Source organism: Ischnura elegans, chromosome 11, assembly GCF_921293095.1.
Source record: "Ischnura elegans chromosome 11, ioIscEleg1.1, whole genome shotgun sequence".
Classification (NCBI taxonomy): domain Eukaryota; kingdom Metazoa; phylum Arthropoda; class Insecta; order Odonata; family Coenagrionidae; genus Ischnura; species Ischnura elegans.
Genome location: NC_060256.1, coordinates 23,274,984 through 23,285,834, shown reverse-complemented (window position 1 = coordinate 23,285,834; position 10,851 = coordinate 23,274,984). Strand labels below are relative to the sequence as shown.

Below are 10,851 nucleotides of genomic sequence, written 5' to 3'. Positions count from 1 at the left end.
AAGGTAGTCGAAATTAAACACCTTATGATCGATATTAATAATTTGCATTAATATGGTGTTCATTACTTTATAAGTTAATAATTACTGTTAAATAATTTAATTTAAAAAATTGAATAAATATTTTGATAAAATTTTTAAATTTTGCCGTCCCCTGAAATCTGCCGCCTCTGCCCAGCCATAGTCTGCCCAGCCATAGTCTGCCCTAGTTCCGGGCCTGCATTGGAGCCTATAGTGATTAGTATATATTTAAATGGAATCCAGAAAATATGAGGCAAGGAATCTCCGATATTTTAGGTGTCATTCTGCAGGAGCCGCTATCAGGCTTAGGTACTAATACTTTGAATGTACCACGGTTGAATCATATGATGCAAGGCCATACATGTGATATAATTTAATTAGACAATTTTAATAACTTTTTTGATATCACCGCGGCCAGTTCCGGTATACTCAAATAACAAATTTAAATTTTGCCGTCCCCTGAAATCTGCCGACTCTGCCCAGCTATAGTCTGCCCTAGTTCCGGGCCTGCATTAGAGGCTATAGTGATTAGTATATATCCAAATAGAATCCATAAAATAGCTTCAATTGTTTAGGTGCCATTCTGCAGGAGCCGCAATCAGGAGTAGGTACTAATAATTTGAAATTATCACGGTTGAACCATGTGATGACGTAACTGCCATTGTTGCCGTTCCATCGCAGGTTCATCGCCTCTCTTTGCGTAACGGGCCCATCCCATTCAGAACCGAATATAAAGCGGTGATAGGCGGTGGCCGGTTTGCACGCACGACTCGTCCCAATCTTCAATTGACCTTGGGACCACTCCCGCCTCTCGAGACAATCTTCCGGAGTCGAGTCTTCGCACGGGCCAAAGCTCGGCTGTATCGAATACTTTCGACACCGCCACCAAAAAAAAAAGAAGCTAGGAAAACGCAAAACAACATCAACGACCTAAAAAAATCTATTTCATATCTGAAGATAAAGGCGGAAGAAGCGATTCGTTCGATAAGGGAGAAAGCGACGTAACAGCTGAAGGCCAAGATCGCTCTCATCGTCTTGAAGTTTCGTCCTTTTTTCGAAGCAGCTGGGAGACCGAAATACGCTACTCTGCTGTGAGCGTCTCATGGGAACCACTTTGGACTAACATCACTATTTGAAGGTAAGACAGTTCTTCTAAGCTTTGAATGTATCCCACATTATACTTTTTTAAATTTATCCCACGTGATTATTTAAAGTATAAAGTCCTGCTAATCCTGAACTAATTGCGATCGACCCCAATTGGGATTACTTGATTATTCGGACTGGCCGAAATAATAATAGAAAAACCGGCTCTAGACGTAAGAACGAATCACAAGCGTATGCAGTGCAAAAACCTGTTTATTCAGTACATCAGCTCTTACACTTTAATCAGTAAAGTCATGGCAAAATTAGCAGTGCCGAAACGTGCAATTTCCTTACCTTTTTTTATTTTTTTTGTCTAGTTTGTTTAGTATACTTCTGCATACTCCAAAATAAGTTTTTGATTTGGTTACAAATGTATACATGAAATTTTGAGTCACCAAAATTGATAAAAGTGTTATTTGACTATTATGTCTTTTCTTAACCAGTGCCGGCACCATGGCACCACTGACTTGTATGTCTAAATGTATGAACGCGAGAATGCACCGTATAACCACCCAATTTGTACGAACGCATGAACAGAATATTTCCCTTTTCTGAATTGATTCATGCATCTGTGCATGCTCCGTTCTGGTCCACCAAAATCACTCATGCAATCAGACGTTAGCTCGTACGTGTTAATGTATCGTGTGAATAGGCCTTAGACAGCGTAACTGGACAAAACTGCCCACAGGTTCCTATTCCGGAGCGGCATGAAAATAAGATAAATGTGTCAAAAGATAATAGAAAACTTGATGCTTTTTTGAAAGGGTCATTCGAAAAGGTTATTTTAGAGTTAAATACACCAAACGATGAAGTTTGCCATGAGCACCGGCCGAGGGCCCCCAATCTTCCCAGACCGGCACTGGCTTATAGTTTATAATGCGTACAAAAGCTATGAATGGAGCGAGTACTGAGCTGGGAAGGTATGTTGAGAACTGAGTTAGAGGGTAGGATGTTTGGTAAACGAGGGAGAGGAAGGATGAGAATAGAATTTTAGGATAGAATGAAGCAGAGTAGTCTATATTGTGAAACGAAGAGGCAAGTCCTTGAAGGGAGGGGAGGCTGACAGATTGCTTCTTCGGCCGCCTCGGTGGCGGAGGTGCAAATTCCTCGCCTGCCAAACCGTATGTAGCGGGTTTGAATCCCGCCTGGGTTGGTGGTCCGTATCCAGGGTATGGATGTTTGTGATGTTTTGTTGACAATGTTGAAATCCCCATTGTAAATGCCGTTCTGTGCTGTTTACGGGGAAGCGGGAAATAATTTTTGGATGGAAACCTACCTTAAACAGTAGAATGTTTAATAAAATAAATCGTGTACTACATTTTGAACTTTGTTCATAAATGTTTACTTTTACTGTTCAATTCCTAAATGTTAAAGAAAAGAACGGCATTGAAAATGATAAAAGGTTACCTTTATTCGCAAAAACATTCGTCTCGGTGCTGTTCGGACTAAGCGTATGTTCGGGACTTAACAGGTACTAGATAATTCGTCCATTTTTCCTCGACATTCATCTTAATATATTCAGCCGGTTGGAAGTTTAAAGACACCAGACCTCTAAAAACTGGCATCAGCGGTGGTCTTCACCAGCTCTACCCAGAGGTCACGGGTTCGAATACCACATCGGTGGGTTTCTCACTATCCTGATTTCTCTAATTGTTCAGCACATTAAATACTATAGAGAGTTCCAAAATTTAGTTGACAGTATGGGCTCTTATGGAGAATCGTTTCCTATGTTAATCTCAATAAGGCCTTGAGCGTGGTGCTGTCAATCACAGCATGAAAATTAATGTTGCGCTATGCACTGATTAAAACTTAATTGCATTACAATGTAAAAAGAGATGCTGCATTCAATAGTGCCAATAGTTTTTCGATAAAAATTATAACAAAAGCTTTAAAAAAATGTTTCATTAAATTTCCGATAGAAACCTGTATTTTTTACTTTATCTTCTTTTCGCAATATTTGCCTTACCGTTGCCTATATTGAATGGAATCTTCTGCACAAAATTCTTCATACTATTTTCTCTTTGGAGGTTTTCACTAATTTTACAGTAATTGAGTTAAAATGTTGTTATGCCGACGTAATACCCTTTAGGACAAGAAAATTTTTATGCTTGCAAGGTAAAAAGTAGTCGCTTACTAACTTACGTTTCTTACGTCGTAGGTCCCCATATGCTGCGTATCAAATTTGAAGAAAACTACAAAGTTATTTTTAATGAAAAAATCATTAACTTACATTAATTCTGAAGGGAGTTACAAGGTTTTGACCTTAAGAAAAAATATTACGGCGCCGCTGGGCCGGGCTTCTTGGTTTTTTTGCGCGCAGGGGGAAAATTTTCGGGCGGAAAAGGAGTTTTTTGTCAATGCATACTATGAAATATATATCTAATCATTTGATATCCTGAACAGAGAATACTCATACGTTGTAATAGCAGTGTTTTTATTTCAATACATTGATACACGATAGCAAGCAAATTTTAATGACTTGGAAATAAGACGCAAATTTCGCCTTGGGTGTTTCGGCCCCGCCGCAGAAACCTAGAAAGAGAATATCTCATAGTCTATGCGAAACACTACCCCTTCCAGTGCATGCCTTTTACAAAAGGGGGCTTGGGTTTTACCTCAAGTTCCGTTGATAGGGTACCATAAAACTTCAGAACCAGAAGCGACCCTAGCCGAAGGGGCCGGGGGAAGAATTTAGGAAGGCGTTCAGTTTGTCGTTGCATTTTTTGGAGTGAACAAGTGTTGTATGTCCTGCTGAATTTGAGAACTGTGAAGTGTGTTTTACACTTATCTCTGCTGTAATGCGCCCAATCACCATGTCCGATGCGAAGAAGAGAAGAAAAGGTGAAAACCTCAGAAGCCGCGAAATACAGTTGGTGCTCAAAGTCTTCTCGTACCTCAGTAAATCTCTGAGCATTAGTGAGGCCTGCCGAGAAACTTCGAAGGCTACTGGGTGCTCGGAGTCCACTGTTTACAGAGTGAGAAAGAAAAGCTTCCGTGGTCCATTGGTGACTCCTTCAAAAACTAAAGAAATTAGACAGCCTTACAAAAAATCGAGAGCAGTGATTTTCGACGATTTTGTGAGATCGGGAATTAGAAGGAAGGTACATGAATGCTTCGTGAAAAATGTTCCTCCGTCTTAAAAATCCATCTTATACTCGGTAATTATGGATAGTGATCTCCCAGATTACAAAAGGACTACACTATATCGTCTTATTTTGGACATAGGCTTCGTGTACGAACGCAGGGAGAAAAGAAGCATCCTTGTTGAAATTGATGTTGTTATTCGTTGGCGGCACAATTATTTAAGGCAGCTAAAAAAATATCGTCGCGAACACAGGACGTATTTGCAGACGAAACTTGGATTAATGTTGGACAAACAGTGAACATGACTTGGCGAAACAAACAAATAGAAACACCGTGTCAAGCTTTCCTTGCTGGACTAAGTACTGAGCTTAAAGCCCCCACTTCCCAAGGACGAAGATTTGCAATTATATGTACCTGCAGGGACGGAAAAAGGGTTCATAAAAGGAGCATCGCATGTGTTTCTGTGCAAAAAGAACTCAATGGATGAGCATGACGAAGTGGATGGCGAGTGTTACGAGAGATGGTTTGTGCACTCACTTCTTGCAAACCTACCCGAAGTATCAATCATAGTGGTAGATAATGCCTCTTAACACTTAAGGAAATTGGAATCCTTGCCTAATTCAAGCTGGAGGAAAGAGAATGGTGGGCTGGTAAAGAAATTAGCATTGATGATGACAGTTTGAAAAGAGATCATTTATTTAAGTAAACCAAGTACGGGAAATTTTTGAAAAATTTAACATTGATGAATTAGCAAAGAAATACGGCTGTACAGTTCTTAGATTACCACCATATCATTGCGAATTAAATCCAATTGAGATGGTTTGGGATCAAGTGAAACATTACGTCAGCATGAAGAATTCAACGTTCAAGATGACTGAAGAGGAAAAACTGATAGCTGAAAGCTTTGATACTATTAATTCGGAGAACTGGAAAAACTATGTTGAGCACGCCAAGGAAGTGGAAGAAGACATGTGGCATGCAGAAAGTTTGTAGGATAATATAGAGGAGTTGACTGTTCGTCTGAAATCGTCTTCATCATCTCAGTCGAGATCGTCTTCAACCGAGGAGCCAGGGCCACAGCCGAGCACATCCCGCTTCATGGACTCCTAAACAAAGTGGTATGGAGGGACTATTACCATTTATTACATTGTTTGTGTTTCTGCAGATTACGACGCTCGTGTACTATTAATCCTCAGGCAAGTAGTATTTATTGATATTTGAAAGATGATTGCAATTCATAATTTATCTGCGTCACAAATCATAACGCTGGCCAAACGATAGCCAATAAATCGAAGAAGAGAACTAAGCTTAAAAAACATGAGCACTTGCCCTAATAGGTGCGTGTGTAGGTAATGCGCTCAAATACTTGTATTAAATGTTGTCAGTAATGTTCTTTACTTGCCTCGTCCTAAAATTTTGCAGGGTGAAAATAATTCTGGTGATAGTGAATTATTTTACTAACATAATTACGCATACATTTATTATAGTTTCCTTTTCATCGAGATTATTGCGTTTTATCTCCTTGCATGAATCTATAATTTTTGGATCCACACTGATATGAGCGAAAATTTCAAATAGATTATGGATGGCTTTTCAAGTTGGACGTTCCATGCTTAATCTTTGGAGTAAAGGAGAAAAGTAATAATAAGAATCGGCTACGACTTATTCCTGACGGTCTATTCGATTTATCCTTGAGTTTCTATTGACTCTCTTTGCAAAATTAAGGCACGTATGAATGCTTATAAGGAAGCTTTCAATAAGATCATATTTCTTACGGCACACGTCTTACAGCTTACGTCAGTGGAAATAGACGTTTCGCTTACAGTAAATTTTCATGATTACATTGAAAAGCCAATTATCCGTCTGATATAACCGTCGCCGTGTAATACAACATCGTCTTTAATGTAATACTAGCCAGAGCCAAAAAATATTGCATAATATGGAAGTAATAGAAATTTTGTCGCATTCAGAAGTGGCGATAAATTTTATTATCCTTCACTTTACATTTTGCATTACAGATTGTGCATTGAATAAGTACATACATAAAACAACAAAAGACTTTTCCTTTTACATTCCAACAAAGGTATTTTAGCTACGCTAAAAAATTCTTAATTTACGCCGTCTTTCGTGCGATCCCAAACTCCTTTTTAAACTACACCATTTTGGCGCTCTGTTCTGTGTGGTTGCATACGATGTCAGGATGCCTGCCGGCGGAGCGGAAGCTTGGCAACAGTTCTCCATAACGCCCGTACTGTCAACTAAATGTGGAACGCTCTGTAGAGAGATTTTTATACACCTTAATTTGTTCGCATAATTAAGTCGTTGAGTATATACATATATAAAAAAAATTCGTCAAGACACATGCATGGATAACCAGTGTAGAAGATCTCTACTGATGAATTGTGAGTAGCTTAATGGTATGAGGGTCTTTGCATATGCTAAAGTAAGATAGATAGGACAGCTTGGTCATCGCATGAAACTTAAATTTCCCTAGGCCACTAAACAAACTGTTTACAGGCCAATTCGAAAGGAAGCCTCAAGAACAGTGACGTAACTATGGGGGGTGGGGATAAGGGGATATATACCCCTGACCCAAAGCCTCAGAGAAATCAAAAATTATTTTAAAATCTAGTCAGGATTTGATACATAATAACTGCTTCTGCTTAAAGTTAAATTTTAAGAGCTAAAATGATATAAAATGCATTTTCAGGGATGTGATTTTATCAAAAAATTTCCTGAACTCCCCGTTTCCTGGAGGGAGTAGCCCCTACTAATCCCCCTCATCACCCAAAAACCTTCAAATCCCCCCAAAGAGTATTCCTAGTTACACCACTGCCCAATAATGATCCACCGCGGCTACTCAATTAAAAAACTATGGGATCGGTCGAATAGTAGATTTCTCGAACTCGATTATTAATTCATTACTCGAATATTCGAATACCTCGAATTTCGAATACCTCGAGTACCTACTAGAATTGCGCAAAGCCCATTTAAACGTACGTTTCTTCCTCTATTTCACTTGATGAATGTATAAAGAAAAAGTTTCACAATGGAACCTATAACTATCGTTTTTCAAGGGGATGGATGAAAAAAACGATGAATGCGGGAATGTTTGACTATGCAGCAGGAAACCCAAGATTTTGGCGAATAATTGTGATTTCCTTTAAAGGATTCAAACAGGAATTCAGCTGATCAATGGAATATTTTAATTTTATGGAAACAATTTGGGCATATAGTTGATTCAACTAACATCTTTTACAAATACCTGAAGTGGACAAACCACCTCGCGAAAAAATGATTGCATGCCGTCTCGGCATTTACACTGCCACGATGGATTTCTGTCTGATGTATACATTCTTATCTACCAAACGCCATTTCAGCAGCACGCCCATCTTATACCTATTCGGCTTCATCCAACTTCTTATTTTCAACAGGTAACTTGCTTTACCCCCTCTCTTACTGTCAAGTGCTAGCGGACAATCCGAGGCGTTTTGCAAAATACACGTGCTTCTCCGTCGGATTTTCTGTTTCTTCAATTATTTTCAGTCCATCTTTGGAAGTTCTCACGAGATAAGCCGATGAATTCGAATTGCTAGCAGGGAGAAACCAAATATCCTGATAAATTTCCCTTCGTCTGTGACTGCGACAATGGAGATTAATAGCATAACTCATAAATTGTAACTTGATATATGTTTTCGGTAAAAAATACAGCATCAACTTACAAATAAACTACTAGAGTTCTCTACATTTTTTCGAGTCAACTAACAACGACGTGCGCGTGACAGTGTATGGCGCGAAATTCAAAGTATTCGAGATATTCGAGGTTGTACCTTTAGCATAATTAATCGACATCTCGAATATCGAATACTTTGTAGTATTCGAGGTATTCGAGTATTTGCGGATACTATTTGCACATCTCTATTAAAAACACATATTATTCTGAATCTGACTGAATCCTTCTTTGCCCCTCATTGAGTACGCGTAGATGTTCATACGAATCTTAGCCCCGATGAAAGACTGATTCCCATCATAGCGTAACATATCCACTAATCTCTAACTGGGAAATCCGTCGCTATGGAAGATATAAATCTTTAATGGCTAGCTGATTCGCAGAGCTTTGTGTGTGCTTTGTGATGAGTAGAGGTGGGAATGGACGGAAATTGATAACGTAATAAATTTTGACGTTTGATCGTCGTAATCTCGAGTTCCAGTTTGGCGCGAACTAGACCGAGATTCGTTAGGGAACTGCACAACAGAGGGAATTCAGAGTCTCTTACCGAATAAACGCCAATCCTGAAAATATTTCCGTTTATATTTTTGGTGAACAAGAAAATACTAAAGGTTTGTCTTCAGTTTCGTGCGAAATTTGAGGATATGCGACAATTATCTTCTACGGGACTCATTAACAAGGGTTTGTTCAATAATTAACTTATGGTTACATTCATGCAACTCATAACTTCGAGGAACTCGCGAACGAAAAACATTTCATAACAATAACCACTCTAAAAAAATTGGTGGTACTGCTCATTTTTGATGCTATTACAAGAATATCAAGTGTGAAATTTAGTTTGCTAAAAAACTTCCACATAATGAGGGAGACGGAGAATACCATAAAGAATTCCATTAAAAATATTTATCTAGAACACACATCCCAAAACTAACCAAAATAAACCATTTTCTATTTTCAAGAGAGCAGAGCAAAACAGCTTTTTATCTAAATTTCTGCGCGAGGCTATATTTCCAATAATCTGTCGAAGGGCCTGAAGTCTAATAGGACGAAATGGATCATTTTGACCCATTTACCTATATCATGCTAAAATAAAAGTTAACTCTCATTTCCTATTCTATTCCTCTGAAATTTTGAGAATATGTGTATGATTAGTCATAATATGCTATATTAAAAGAAAGTTATGTAATTTTTACAATGAATGTTATGCCTAGAAAGCCGGCCATTGGTCAATGGTGCTCCCCTGATACCTCTTATTGAGGCCTAGATTTCTCTCCATTTCCTTCTGCACACCCATAGTCAGTGGCGTAGCCAGGAATTTCGTTCGTGGGGGAGGTTCAAAATCAGGGGGAAAATTTTTGAAAAACAGGGTTCTAAGTTGAGGGTTTTAAACGAATTTTAACACTTTTCATAATCGAAAAACTTCATTTGTCAAAGAAATAATTCGTAAATTCATGATTTTTCAATACTCTATTGTCTTTGATGAAAGGAAACAATTGTGTTTTTATATTTTGGGGGAGGTCCGGACCCCTCGGACCCCATTGCCACTGCCCATAATAGTTACTTATGAGTCAAATTACAAGTCAGAATACATTAAGAACAACATTTGAGATCTTTGCATTCCATCCTGAGCAGCGCCAGATTCAGGATAGGGACAAGGTGGGCCAGAAGAGGGACCTAAGGGATAAGCTCCCAGCAGGAGTGGGAGTCCAAACAAAATTACCATTTTATCTAGCGTAAATTGGATACTCATGCATAGAATGCATAGACATGGATCAATGGTGGGAAGCACAAGGGCATGTGCTCCCCCAGACGCTTAAAAAATAGACAAGATTTATGATACGGTTATCATTACGTTCATTTTATTTCGTGTATTACGGAGCCTCAATCATTTAATTTAATTTTAATAACTTTGATCTCAAAATAAGAGAATATTTTCTAAAGTAATTGTTGTATGTATTTCGTTTTTAATCTCAAATATGAGAATACCAATCAGACCCTTGTGTTCCCCCCCCAGAAAAACATCCTGGATCCGCCCCTGTGGATAGACCTCCTAGCCCCACCATGGATCCGCCATTGATCCCAAGGTGGATTCCATTGTAAAAGGATTGTCCTGATTTGCGCGTTCCCTAGATAGTAATAATTGCATTCCTTGGCTTTCACTGAAGAATGCATTTGTATCAGGAATTTTATTGCCAGCAAGTTATTTTCCTTCTGTAATGGCCCAATTCACTATGCATCATGGAAATATTCCACAGAATGGTACACACTGATTACAAAAATGTGCTTGAACAGGAAAACTCAATGGGTCATAATGACCCTCACCCACTGGGGTAGCAAGGGGGGGTCCGGCTGGTTCAGACCCCACCCCCATAAATATAAAAACACAATTAGTTTCCTTCACAAAAGAAAACAAAATATTGAAAAATCATAAATTTAAAATATATATCTATAACAAATTAAGTTTTTTCAGTTATGAAAAGTGTTAAAATGAGTTTAAAATCCATTACTTAGTACCCTGTTTTTCAAAAATTTTCCCCTCTGGTTTTGGACCCCCACCTGAACGAAATTCCTGGCTATGTCACTGCCCACACCCATTGGCATTGTTCCTGTGGGGGACGCATCCATCCTTATAATCGATATGTAGGATATATCCCCCAGAGAATTAGATGAGGATAATACGATTTAGCCTAAATGGGATCAAAAATGCTTTAAAATCACAATACATTCATACCTATGATTACTTTTTTTCCCAGGCACCCTTCCATTGGGAGGTATTTCATACCCCCCACACCGCCCCCAAAGTTTTACTGCAATTGATGTCAATGCCAATACTCGCCCTTCTAGGTAGTCATAATGTACCATTCTTTTAGTGTTGA

General features: G+C 38.7%; 1 protein-coding gene across 1 annotated transcript in view; it reads left to right on the top strand.

The window, feature by feature from the left end:
* Positions 1-805: 805 nt before the first annotated feature.
* The window catches only part of LOC124168429, a 58,446-nt gene continuing 48,400 nt past the window's right edge, over positions 806-10,851 (top strand). Inside the window, exon 1 of the mRNA XM_046546650.1 lies at positions 806-1,156. The gene's annotated coding sequence lies outside the window, so the exon portion shown is untranslated. The remainder of the gene's footprint in view (positions 1,157-10,851) is intronic.